The sequence below is a fragment of the Trichechus manatus genome, unplaced genomic scaffold, assembly GCF_000243295.1.
Source record: "Trichechus manatus latirostris isolate Lorelei unplaced genomic scaffold, TriManLat1.0 scaffold00085, whole genome shotgun sequence".
Classification (NCBI taxonomy): Eukaryota; Metazoa; Chordata; class Mammalia; order Sirenia; family Trichechidae; genus Trichechus; species Trichechus manatus.
The window spans coordinates 1,214,109-1,228,026 of record NW_004444021.1 but is presented as its reverse complement, the minus strand read 5'-3'; positions in this window follow the sequence as shown (position 1 = coordinate 1,228,026).

Below are 13,918 nucleotides of genomic sequence, written 5' to 3'. Positions count from 1 at the left end.
TGGTGAACCATCACATTATTTTATATGCTCTCCATTGTATATGCCTCATTCTAAAAAAAAAAAAAAAAGTTTCTCCTTATTTAAATCAGAATTCTTTTTAGAAGAAGAAACATTATAGAAATCATTTTGAGGAAAATTTTCAAATCCCTGTGTTTATTTCTCACCTTAGTAATAAAATAAAAGTAAGCCATAGTTTTTAAATCTTTGTTTCCTTTTTGATGTTTTTGTAGAGTATAGGTGTGAAAATAAAAAGACTCTGTATAGCTAAATTGACAAAGGGAGAAAATATGGACAATTCAGTTTCTCCAGCAACAAAACAATTTTTTTTTTTTTTTTTTAAATTCTCATTCCTAAACAATTGCCTTAGACTAATGGTTCTCAAAGTCTGGTCTCTGAACCAGCAGTAGCAACAGCAGCATCTGGGTACTTGTTATAAATGCAAATTCTCAGGACTCATCCAGACCTACTGAGTCAGAAATCTGTGTTTTGACAAGTCCTCCATGTAATTCTGATGCCACCTAAGTTTAAGAATCACTGCCTTAGACCATGAAACCTAAATTAGAAAAGCTAAAATAGAAGATCTGAATTTCTGGGTAGACTCATTGAGTTCTCACTGGATCTCAATCTTGCCTTTTGGTCCCACTTGGAAATGTTTTCAAGACCCCATCCCAGACCAATTGAATCAAAATCTGTGCACCACCCTCAGCATTTTTAAAAGCTCTCCGGTGGTTCTGATGAGCAGATAGGATAGAAAGACTCTGTTGTGAGCTATTTTATAGGTCAGCTGCTTGCTGAGTCTTAAGCATTTACTGTGTGTCATTCCTGTTGCCCCTGCTTCCCTGCTGTTTCTCATCACCCCATTAGCTGAAGCTTCAGAGAGCTAGAGAGAGCATGAATCAACTGCCAGACTAACTTTCATGTAAGTTGCTCCCATTTGGGGAGAGTTTTATATTCATTTAAAAAAATAAGCCCACTCTCCCTTGGATTGTTAAACAGATCCCCTCTGTTTATATTGCTTTTAGTCTTATTTCTTTTCATTCAATTTTCCACATTGTAGTCAGTGTTAGCTTTCTAAAATGCAAATCTGATCATGTCCATACTCTTAAAAATAGCTTGCAAGGCTAATTCTATCCACTATTTCCCTCCCTAAACTCCTTCTATGATGTAGCCATACTAAAGATACAGTTTCTTGAACCTAGCATGCTTTCTCTCCCCTCCCATCAGCACTTAGAGTGCATCTCCCTCATGGTCACCTCACTTTCACGTTCTACCTTTGGCATTATTTCTTCCAAGAAAACTTATCTGATCATTCAAGCTGGCATAACCCTTTCTGAGGTACCCTAGAATCTCCTCATGATGCATTGTTACAGCTTGCTTAGTTGTCTGGAATTTCCAATGGACTTGAAATTCCCAGTGGCAATTAAACCTTGAGCCTGAGTGAAGGTGTTGTTCATACAGATTTTGTTAACTTTCCATTCCTGTACCTAGCACAGGAGCCCTGGTGATGCAGCTGTTAAGAGCTTGGCTGCTAACCAAAAGGTTAGCAGTTTGAATCCACCAGCCGCTCCTTGGAAACCCTATGGAGCAGTTCTACTCTGTCCTACAGGGTTATTATGAGTCAGAATCTACTCAACTGCAATGGGTTTGGTATGTTTGGTACCTAGCACAGAGCCTATACATATATTTTCAATACACAGTTATTGAATGAACAAAAAGCTGCATTTAAAATAACCTGTTGCTGTCTTCCATTGAATCGATTCCAATTCATAGCAACCCTATACAACAGAGTAGAACTGCCCCATAGGGTTTCCTAGGCTGTAACTTTACGGGAGCAGATTGCCAGGTCTCTTCTCCTGCAGAGCCGTGGCTGGATTCAAACTGCTGACTTTCTGGTCAGCAGCTGAGCGCTTAACCATTGCAGCTACCAAGGCTCTTTTAAAACAACATGAAGACAGATAATACAAACAAATAACATAAATTAAAAGTAAGCAAGAAATGAACCAAAGAGACAATAAAGTAACGTAAAGAGTGAAAGTTGCATGTTAAATATATGCACAATACCTATATGTACATATATGAACAGTGTACTATATGAACAAGGGGTCCTGCTGGCGCAGTGGTGAAGAGTTTGGCTGCTAACCAAAAGTTGGCAGTTTGAATCCACCAGCCGCTTCTTAGAAATCCTATGGGGCAGTTCTACTCTGTCCTATAGTGTCACTGTAAGTTGGAATCTACTTGACGGCAATGGGTTTAGTTTGGGATATGAACAAAGCTGTATAAACAATACCTTCACTGAATTTCAAGGTTTAATTGCCACTGGAAATTTCAAGTTCACTGGAAATTCCAGGCAACTAAGCAAGCTATAACAATGTGTCATAAGTTGCACCATATTGATTCTTTAATGTGTTTCCTTCCATCCTGCAGGAAGTCACTATCTTCTAGCAAAATATTTCAGAGATGTCACTGCCTTATCCAGAGAAAGTCTACATCTCTTTATTTGTCAGCGTTTCCCATGCTGTGATCCTCAATCACTAATTGCACAAGATGCTAGTAGATGTTTCACATAAAAAGTTTTCTAGTCAAATAAGTTTGGGAAGTACTGGGTTAAATTAAATTAAGCAACTTTCTTTAATGTAGAAATATTTAGAATCTTAATTATGACAATGTACTTTATGAATTTCGATGAGGAAGAAATAAAAAGCATTTCTTTGGAATATTTTTGAGAGACATCTTGCAGAACTGTATGAAACAGTTTGAAAAACACTAGTTTAAATGCATCATTAAATTACTCACTTCAAGAAAGTTGAGGGAAAAAAAGGAAGTGGGTGTTGTAGAGCGATTTCCTCCATCTCTCAGTAAACTGATGAATCAGAATTATTTTCTGAACTCTGTGAACCTTATGGGCTTAAAGAAAAGAAAATCTATACCTAAAAATGATGACCAATTTATATATATTTTCTTGCTGAACATACAATTCACTGTGCTGTTTCCATTGGGGAAATGCCCCTCTTCCATCCCATGTGGTCCTAAGTAAGTCTTTTCAGTCACACACTGCCCCACCCATCTTCTGGTCAAAGTGCTGGGCCCAGACCTGGCCTAGCTCATCATGATAATCTATCTCCCTAACCAGCATGAGGGGAACCCTGGTGGCCTAGTGGTTAAGAGCTATGGCTGCTAATCAAAAGGTCAGCAGTTCAAATCCACCAGGCGCTCCTTGGAAACTCCATGGGGCAGTTCTACTCTGTCTTATAAGGTCACTATTGCTATGAGTCAAAATTGATTTGATGGCAATGGGTTTGGTTTGGTTTTAATCAACATGATAGTCCAAGAGGCGGAGATGTAACCCAAAAAGCACTTGTTTGAGTTCTTCATGAGATTAGATATAGGGACACTGTGAAAGGAGAGGCTCTCTTTCTTTTGGTTCATATGCTATGGAGATATTAACCTGAGGCTGCCAATAGCCATCCTTCCTAACATGTGGAAGAGTTTACATAAGGATGAAGCCATCATACAGAGGAAAGCAGAGCCCAGAGACAAACTGATTCCATAGATCCAAATGTGCTCAAAGTTTACCCTTTGCTTAGACTTCCCAGGTATGTGTGTCAATATTTATTTGCTTATTTAAGCAAATTCGTGTTTACATTTGATTTCTTTTACAAAGAGAGTCCTGACTAATGGATAGAGCATACTTTTCCTCACAATAAGGAGTCAAGAAATGGATAGTGCTATTGGCAGAAGTTTTTTTTTATCAGACTCTTGGGTAGCATGTGGTACAACAATAGCACTAGGAAGTCAGGAAGAGGTGACTGGTGTTGAGAAGAGTCACAGACTTGCAGAATTGCTAGGGCTTCCAATAAAGATAGCAGTAACATTTTAACAATGTCCAGTTTCACCACTGGGGAGAACAATAGTTAATCACTTGCAATGGCACATGGACCATGGTTGAGGGTCTGGAAATGAACGTGATTTGGAAATAGAGTTTGAACTCTAGGAGCTTTATTTGAGGTCTTCTTCCCCTATAGTCATGAAGGGCAAGATCAATGAAAAAATACTTCATACTTCACCAAAAGTAAATGTTGGAAATTCCTGAAAAACATAATACCTTAAAAATACTGGAATTCCTACAAGCAATAAAATCTAGGCATATTCACAAGGCTCTGAGAAGACCAGACTGATAAGACAAGGTGAAATTTTGGAGGGGGTTGTAAGAAATATAGATGACTAGTTATAATAGGGCTAGTATAGGGTAAAGCTTGTGCAAGAAGTTTAAGTTGGATTTAGTATGAAATAAGAGGCAAAAGGAGAGTTTTTATATCCTCAAATGATATGGAACTGGCATAACTAGCTTAACTAGCTCGGAATATAAATACAGTCACATTTCTTATACTTCCAGTTAATGGTTTCCACTTCCAAGTGTCCTTATAAAGAATGAGATCCTCTATCACACTTTTTACGATCTTCTTCTACCCATCCACCTCAATCCCACTCTAAGTTGTCCAAAACCCAAACAGTTACTTAATACAAATGGATTAGCTCTGTTTCCAAACATCAGACAGAAGAGAGAAATGTAAAGTCACATTAGTCCATGTCCACTGTTGATCTGGTCACCAATCAGCTGTGCCTCTGTGGAATGTACATCTCACAAAGACCCAGATGGAGCTTCTCCCCTCCTGGACAGACACACTTGTTGGTCCAAAAACATGCAAAGAATGGACTGGCGACCATCTTTCAACTTCAAGAATATAGATCTTAGTTAAATATTTATATTCCAAGACATTATTTCCTAAAACAGAACACCACACTAGAGTGGCTCGGTCTGAACTTAGGCTGACTCATATGGAAGCAGGAACACAAATACGTTTTTAGTGGGTAAACTCGAAATTCCACAAGCTTCGTCTCCTACTGGCTTATCATGAAGCAAGCTTAGCTGACCTGCTGCAAATTAGCTACAAGTTTAATAATACCAAGTGAGCTGGGGATGTGGATAATCTGTAAGTTTTATAAAATGCTGGTAAGAGTATGAATTGCAACATATACCTTGGGAAACAATTTTACATCTAGTAAAGTTAAAAAGATGTGAATATGCTTGAACCCACTAATTTTACTCATTAAATACATGCCAAGATAAGCAAGTTCAAGGCAGTATTGGCAAAATGAAATGGAAACAACCAAAATATCCAGTAATGGAGAATGAGTGAGTAAATTATGTTACGGACATACAACGGATTAAAACTCAGCAGTAAAAATAAATGAACTATAGCTACACATGTCAACATGGGTAAATCTCATAAATAATGTTGAACAACAGCAAAAAGCAACTCATTGAACAGCTCACGGAGTTTGAGGTCATAGAGTCAAACTTCAAAAATATGAAAAACTAAACAATATATAGTTACGAGATATGTAAATATGTGGTAATTAAAACAAAACAAAAACATAGAATGGAAAACACAAAACTTGGTTAGCTCTGGAGGGGACAGAGAGAGCTGTGATTAGGCACAGGCACATGAAAGAAAAAAAACCAAAAACAAACCAAACCCACTGCTGTCGAGTTGATTCCGACTCATAGCGACACTACAGGACGGAATAGAACTGTCCCGTGGGGTTCCCAAGGACTGCCTGGCAGATTCAAGCTGCTGGCCTTTTGGTTAGCAGTCATAGCTCTTAACCACCACACCACCAGGGCTTCCACAGGCACAAAGGGGGCCTCCAAAGATACTGCAACCTTATATATCAAGTGTTTGTTTTATTCTTCTTTAAACCACACATATATAGTATACGTGTTGTGCACCCCCATTCACATACAAACACATATATAATTTTAAAAAGAATTACTTAAGCGGACTTTTTAGTTATGTAAGTGTAAGGCCAGTCAGGAAACCATGGCTCTTCCTTGACCCGTTGGCTTACAAAACCCTAGAGAAGGAAGACCCGTTTACATAAGAATCCCAGATATTTTTGGGGAGAAATCCAACCCCACTACCAGTCAAGTCAATTCTCACTCATAGGGACCGTATAGGACAGAGTAGAACTGCTCCGTAAGGTTTCCAAGGCTGTAAATCTTTCAGGAAACAGACGGCCATAACTTTCTCCTGAGTTGTAGCTGAGGGTTGAACTGCACCAACTTTTCGGTGAACAGCTACACTCTTTAACCTCTGTGCCACCAGAGCTCCTGTTTTGGGAGACAAGAAACCAAAATAGCAACCCGTCCCTAGCTGTCCTCTGCAAACAACCACAGACATTTGTGACTATATTATTAAACATTGAATGACAACTTCTTCTTAAGTCTTTCTGTGGATGGTGACCCACCCACATCTTCTTCAGCAGTTTTACCTCCAAGTCTCTGGTCTCCAGGTGGCCATGACTCAGTGTAGGGCCTCTTGTTTACCCATTTACTCAACATTTATTGAACATTTCTGTTCTTCAACTTTTTTCTCCTCCTCTTTGCCTTCCTTCACCTACTTACCTTTTTTTTTTTTTTCCCCTTCATTCTCTACTTGCCAAATTCTTAAAGCTCAAAGTAATAGAACAGAGATGGGTTGGGAAGAAGGGAATAAAGAAAAATAAGTATTTTTAAAAAAAAACTGTTTTAAGTATACTCATTGTGTTTCTGTAGGTATTTGAGTAGGGTGGAGGCTTCATTATCAAATAAGTGTAGGAAGTGTTGTAAAAAAAAAATCTTTTTTTTGCAACAGGATGTATCAGAGCCTTTAAATCTACAAAAGGATGAGGTGGCATGCTGTTTATTTCCAAATTTGTTAGACAAAAAAAAAATTTTTTCCCCAGTTTTCCAAATACCTATCTTGGATAATGCTCTCTGTTCAGTGGAAAAAATATAGGAGATGTTGAGTTAGGATTACTACCAAGAAAGTACTCATGGTATAAGGAGAAGGGGTTATTCATATTTGTACTTTTTTTCCTACATTAAATATTGGTAATAAGACATTTTTATTGAATTCTCCCACTTTCTACAATGAATTATTTGTTGATATGATATAATAAATTCTCTATGGTAAATATTGCAGTTTAGTGAAAGCTCTCTCAGCATAATCACATATTTAAAAATTTTACATATTGCTTTCTCCCCCAAAATTGAACTCGTGCCTGTTCTGTATCAGATACTACCGTAATGCTAGGGACACAATAGTGAACAATATAGACCTAGTTCCTAGCAACATGAAGCTTGTTAGTTAAAAAAAAAAAAAAATTCACCTCTCAATTAAATGTACTAGGGAGTCCCTGGGTGGTGCAAACAGTTAAGTGCTCAACTAGTAGCCAAAAGGTTGGCGATTCAAACACACCCAGAGGCACTCGGAAGACAGGCCTGGCTATCTGCTTCTGAAAAGTCACAATACTAATTGTACTTAATATAATAGGAAAATAAGGAGCACAATTTTAAGGCAAATTTAACGTGATTTTTAGTACCCCCAATTCTTTTTCCCCAAGCTATTGCATCTCTATTTAAGTAAAAGGCTGAACTGATTACTTAGGCATTCATTATTTTAGTTTCCCATAATAAAAAAAAAAGTTTGCATAGGGAAGGAAAAGTCATCATATGATGAAAAATTCATTTAGAACTTCTTAAAAAATAATTTATTTATGTTGTTGTTGTTGAGAATACACATAGCAGAACATACACCAATTCAACAATTTCTACATGTACACGTCATTGACACTGATTACATTTTCAGGTCGTGTAACCATTCTAACCCTCCTTTTCTGAGTTGTTTCTCTCCCATTAATATAAACTAACTGCCCCCTGAGTTTTCCCATCTAATCTTTCAAGTTGTTGTTGTCAGTTTAATCCCATATAGATAGATCTTAAAAGAGCACAATGCTCAAGGCAGACATTCTTTACTAGTTAAGCTATTGTTTGGTTTTACAAAGACTTTAGGGGATTTTTTGGTTTAAGGGTTAAGGTTTAAAGATTATCTCAGGGCAATGTTTTCAAGGGTTCATTTAGAACTTTTGATTTTGTTAGTCTCTGCCCAAACATCCCTCTCCTTTTAATAGAAGCACATAGCTTCCCACCCATGACAGCAACATCTTAGCCCATCCAGTCTTTTAATTGTTGTATTTGTATTGTATGACCTGATATTCTATGCAAATATGACTTAAATCAACTATGAAGTAAACATACAAATATTATTGAGAATGTAGGATTTAATGTAGTTGATGGAAGTAATATTGGAGAAATACTGTAATCAAATCCCATAACACTAAGAAATGAGGACTGGCAGAATTAAAATTGTTAACAAATAAAGAAAAATACATTAAAAAATGATGACAAAATAGTCTTCAGAGGTGCATAATTAAGGGAGGTGCTTGAGAAAATTGGTAATCCCTCCAATATATTTTCAGAAATAACTTTTTATGATCATGCCATGAAAGACATATATAAAGGCAGTCATACTCTATCACATTTTTTGACAAATATTATCCCAAAAGAGTCAACCCGTTTTATTCTTTTTTCAACAAATTACAGCACAATTGAAATTAAACCTGAATTTTGTTAAACATATTTATTTTTAGAATTTTAAGTTCCTTTTGTTGAGAAAACACCCAGTCAATCTTCTTTATCATTATTTACTATGGATTTCTTTCACTTATTTTAAGAGGATTTGCTTTAAGAGTCTCTTTCCAGTACCATTTATTCTCAGATAATGTGGATTTCCTTCACTGGTGTTCTCCTAGTTTAAACATATATCTAAGAAGTCACTTTGAAGTTTGGAGTCTCATTTTCTCAGTAAGTGAGTGCCTGATTCTGGTTTTGGAAACGCATTTAGCTAATTTAGCCGTGTGCAAGAGATTGTTAACGTTTTGAACCCTTCATCTTTAATAGTGTTACTGCAATAATGTGGATTGGAGCCGCCTGCCACAATAGTCAATTCTGAGACAGGGGTGAGGTGAGCAGCAAGAGTTTTATTATATATCGATATATAGGAGGCAGAGGGGAACAGATTCCTCCAAAAAACCCATCTTCCCCACTGGAGATCAGCTGAAGGCTTTTATAGGGACAGGATTATGGGTCTTAGAAGTTTGTGTTAGTTCCTCCTTGAAGTGGTCACATCCCAGATGAGTTAATCTTTTCTTGGGGGTTATCTGGTGACATCCTGGTTTTCTTGTCCCAAGATGGGTGCTTTGTTTGGTTTGTCATTCCTAGATCATTGTCACTTGTTTTCCACCCTCCAAGGAGGAACGTCGGTTAATCTTAAACCTTTTGTAGAGAGTGGAACTGGAAGGAAAGACAAGATCATGAGACAATGTGGGGTTAGCAATGGGGAGGAAACACTAGTGAGCTGGCCCTATGCAGCCTCTTCCAATAGGACGGCATTTGGCTCTAAATACTACAGTAACACCTGCAAAAGCTGGAACCTGTGCAAGGTGGAAACCTGTCAGAAAAAAAAACTCGAATATTTTCCAATGAATAGAGAGCGATAGAAAAGTGGTGACTGCACCCTTAAAAGGTGGAAAACTTGTGAGACCCAGAAAAACAAGCCAGTCCTGTTGAATTCCGGCTCTCAGAGGTTTCACTGTATGTTCTTGATACCAGAGCAATGAAAGCAGTGAGTCACTGTGGTAGGCTGAATAATGGCCCCCCCAAAAGATGTCTGTGTATTAATCCCCAGAACCTGTGAATATGTTCCTTCACATGGTCAAAGAGACTTTGCAGATGTGATTAAATTAAGGATCTTAAAATGGGGTGATTACCCTGGATTATCTAGGTAGGTCCAATGTGATCACAAGGCTCCATATAAGAGGGAGGCAGGAGGGTCAGAATATATATAGAAGTAAAGACAGAAGCAGAAGTCAGAGAGGAGAGAAAATGTTATTCTGCTAGCTTTGAAGATAGAGGAAGGGCCCATGAGCCAAGGATTGCAGGCAGCTCCTAGAGGCTAGAAACAGCAAGCAAACAGATTCTCCCCTAAAGCCTCCAGATGTTAACAGCCCTCTGGACCATTTTAGACTTCGACTTCCGGAATTGTAAGACATTAAATCCGTGTTGCTTTAAGCCACTAAGTTTGTGATAATTTGGTACAAGGTTAATAGGAAACGAATGCAGTCTCATTGGGAATTTTTCTCTTTTCTGCTGTACTGAAAATTCAAGGGAAAACCAGCCTTCACCCTTACAGTGTTCTTTCAGGAAAAGCTTGGCAAGGGACAGAGAAATAGCTTTCCTTCCTATCCCTATCCCTGTTCCTTTTATGGGTCAGCCAGTCTTTTCCTTCATGAGGCCTTAAGTCCATTCTCTGGCTTCTCATACCAAGTTGTTTTTATTTACAGTGGCCACAGGTTAATTCTGAGAGTGAAATGGGATGAAATTATAATTATGCTGGGAAACAGGAATAAACCAGGAGTGTGATGGGACAGATGGTCACCCTGCTTATATCTCCATTACAGTGCTCATTTCATTTTGCCTTGAATTATAATTAATTGCTTACATGCTGGTCTCCTCTATCTTCTTCCTCCCTTTCCCTGAAGGCGGAGAAGTTTTCCTCTTTATCTCCATTCTCTGTAATATGTTCATCATCATCATCATCATCATCACCACCACCATCGTGACAATTATAGTAGCTAAAATGTCTATCACACTATGTGCTGGGCACACGGTTTTAAGCACTTCCCATGTAATAGCTCATTTAGTCATTGCAACTACTATAGAAGGATGGCACTAACATTATCCTCATTAAATAGAGAAACTATTGAGACATGGAGAGGTTAAGTCGTTTGCTCAAGTTCACACAATGGGAAGTGGCAGGGCTGGGATTCAGTTTCAGACTGTCTGGCTTCTTCATCATTGTCCTATTTTGCCTCCTCGAACAGGACTTTTCACAGAGAAGGTCCTAAGTAGCCATTTGAAAACTAAAGGATAACTATGTTCACATGCTTATCCCCCTAGATCTAAATATTATATTAATGAAAAAAAGACACATATGCAATAATGTCAATATAGTAATTTATGTTCTATCCAAAACTCTGTGGCAAGTTAAAAAAAAAAAAATTATCCACACAAAATGTACCTGGTCCTTGGATATCTAAATTAAAGTTATTAGAACCGACATGGAAAAATAAGTTACTGAAAAGAACATATGCATTTTTAAGTTGCTTTTTGATTAGAGCTTAACCACAGTATCTATAAGTGGAGTTGGCAGCTGTATTTTCCTTAACAGGTCAAATGTTTCCTAACTGTTCTTGTCCATAACTGAACAGAAAGGGCATTTCTGTCAAAGAGTACAACATGGTTCATGGAAAGAGGGATAAAGTTTAATTAGGAAAAATGGAGCATTTGTATGGCTTCTTAGATGAATTATTTTGCCAAATTTTAAACAAGTCATGTTGAAAAACAGCCCTGGACTGGAACTGTCAGCCTGGTGAAGTCTGCTACTTAGTAAACAGCGTAACCATCACTTTATTTTCCACCCACTTAGGCCAAGAAAGACCTAACTCTAAGAAATTAGGCAGCAGGATTGACTCTGCTTCTTTTGAATGTAAAGCTCTGCTTCTAAGTGAACCACTTAGAAGTGGTATGAGGGGAAGAAATAGGTAGAATTTCCTGAATGGAGACAGGACTTGGATAAGTATGAGCATGATTTGATAGAATTTTTTAAAAAAAAACTAGATTCTTTAATATAAAATAATATGAATATAAATTTTACCGAATCTTAACACCTCTGTTGGATACATAATTGTTATGGATTGAATTGTATTCCCGAAAAAGATGTTGAAATCCTAACCTCTATACCTGTGAATGTGATCTTATCTGGAAATAGGGTCTTTGAAGATGTTATCAGTTAACAAGAAGTCATATTGTAGTAGTAAACTGAGTCCTTATCCAACGTGAATAATGCCCTTATAAAAGAGAAGAGACAGAAAGACACAAAGAGGGATGATGCATCTAGAAGTCAAGGAACACCAAGGAATGCCTAAGGCTACCAGAAACTGGAAGAGACAAAGTAGGATCTTCTCCTAGAGCAGACACAGAAAGCAGGGCCCTGCCAACACTTTGGAATCCTGGCCTCCAAAACTGCAAGACAATACATTTCAGTTCTTATAAGCTATCCAATTTGTGCTATTTTGGAAACAAATATAGTAACATTTAATTAAATTGATATAAAATCTATCATTTTTCTTCATATGTTAGAGCAACACAAATCTGTTTTAATCATTTAAGTTCTTTCAACATTAACAAAAACGAGTTGTTTTTCTAAAATATGTTTTGATAATTCCAACTGATTACAAATGAAAAATTTTCACATATTTCAATATAGTTAAACTTCATCTGATGTACATTGTGCCAGGTAGAAAATTGTCATAGATATCATGCAGTGATCTATATACATATACTTTAAGGCGTGTAGTTACAATATGCATATATATATATATATATATATAAACCAAAAAGCCAAACCCGTTGCCGTTGAGTCAATTCCGACTCATAGTGACCCTGTAGGACACAGTAGCACTGCCCCATAGTTTCCAAGGAGCGCCTGGTGGATTTGAACTGCCGACCTTTTGGTTAGCAGCCATAGCACTTAACCACTATGCCACCAGGGTTTCCATATATATCTAGATGTAGATACATATATATATGATATATAGAGAGGTATCTATATATTTCCATATCTATATATATAGCTATATAAAATAACCTTTCTCAGATTGATCCCATTAAGTTAATGAACTCAAATTCTGCGGGACTTCTGAAAATCTAGTAAGCTTCAATTATACACATTGTGTTGTTGTTGTTAGGTGCCATAGAGTCTGTTCCGACTCATAGTGACCCCTATGCACAACAGAATGAAACAGTGCTAGGTCCTACCTCATCCTCACTATTGTTGCTGTTTGAGCCTGTTGTTGCAGCCACTGTTGTCAACCCATCTCATTGAGGGTTTTCCTCTTTTTCACTGACCGCTCTATTTTACCAAGCATAATGCGATTTAATTGAACGTTACAGAACCCATTTCTAGTGTTCTGTCTTTAACAAAACACAGAATATACATCCAAGGACTTGGAATATATTTGATAACCTATCCTTATTTAGGTCCTGCAGAATATCACATTCTTGTCCTCCTCTACAGCTCCAGGGAGCTACTCTAATTTGGGAAGCTTTTTTAATGCATGACTGTGCTCAGCCCAGTCCTGTGGGAGGTGTGGAGGAAGAAAGGAATTTGGCTGAAGGAATTAACATATTAAAAAACACAACATAATAACAACATAAAAAAAAAATCTAATCTTGTGATTGGGCTAAAGAACTCTGAAAAAATGGGTTTGTAAACCAGGGCTTAGTAATTTTCCAGTGCTCTGACAGGTCAACTCTTACTCCGTGTATTTGAACTTAAAATAAAAATACGACTAATTTCAAATGCAAGTTTTAGAGTATGATTTCAAAGTGTGGATTGTTCTCTTCTATTACAGCTGACATATTTGAAGAGAAAATCAGATCGGTTTCCCTTCACCCGCTCAAGAGAGGCGATATTATCAAACCAAAGCATAGCATTTTTGAACTGGAATAGTCCAACCCTTCACAGAGGCCCAAGAGCGTCACCAAGACAGTGACTTCTCCAAGTCACCAAGACCCACATCTTTCATATTCAAATCTTAGCTTTTTACCCAGAATTTCTGCTTTTCTAAAACTTGGGAACATATATGTCCATAGAATGCAAATAGAGCTGCTTTGAAAGGAAAAAAAAAAAGTGTTCCACGCTGTAGTACCCATTGCCATCAAGTCGATTCCAACTTACAGTGCTACTACCCAAATTGCAATATATTGCAAGCCACGTAATTTTAAATTTTGTAGTTCCTGCATTAAAAATGTAAAAAGAAACAGGATACAACGAAAAGATTAGTCCAAAGGACTAATTGTCCACAGCTACCAAGACCTTCACTGGACTGAGTCCAGTACAGCTAGATGGTGCCC